Source organism: Petaurus breviceps, unplaced genomic scaffold (assembly GCF_028583685.1).
Source record: "Petaurus breviceps papuanus isolate PSGF00001 unplaced genomic scaffold, PetGlider_PUasm1.0 37, whole genome shotgun sequence".
Lineage (NCBI taxonomy): Eukaryota > Metazoa > Chordata > Mammalia > Diprotodontia > Petauridae > Petaurus > Petaurus breviceps.
The window spans coordinates 92,755,979-92,756,480 of record NW_027186296.1 but is presented as its reverse complement, the minus strand read 5'-3'; positions in this window follow the sequence as shown (position 1 = coordinate 92,756,480).

The window sequence follows — 502 nt, the reverse complement described above, 5'->3', positions numbered from 1 at the left end:
AAAGAATATGAGCCCTGCAGGCTTTGCACCTGCTTTTTGCTAGCAAACCCTTTTCCCTGCTTGGAGCATTGCAATATATTGGCGGTGATCAATAGGTTCCTCTGGGCCCTTGCTCCTTTTTCCCTGGGCGGCGGCGTCGATGCAATAGAGAGCTCCGGGACTGGGGTACATGGAGACGGTTTGAGGGGTGTGTTGGACGTCAAGGCCGAAGGACATTCGCGGTAATGTTAGGGGCTTTTCTAGTGTTGTTTTAAAATGAGACAACTAGTTTCTCCACCGGGGTCAACCTAGAAATAAACTCTGGGTTAGGGGTTGGGGGTGGAAGGAGGCAGGAAGAGTAGGCAGAGGGAGAGAAAGAAGAGGAGGGAGACCAGGGGGAAGAAGGAGAGAGGGAGAGAGAGAGAGAGGGAGGTTGGGGGAAGAAGAAGAGAGGGAGAGAAGGAGGTGGGGGGCTAGGGGGGAAGAGAGAGAGAGGGAGAGGGAGAGAAAGAAGAGGAGGGAG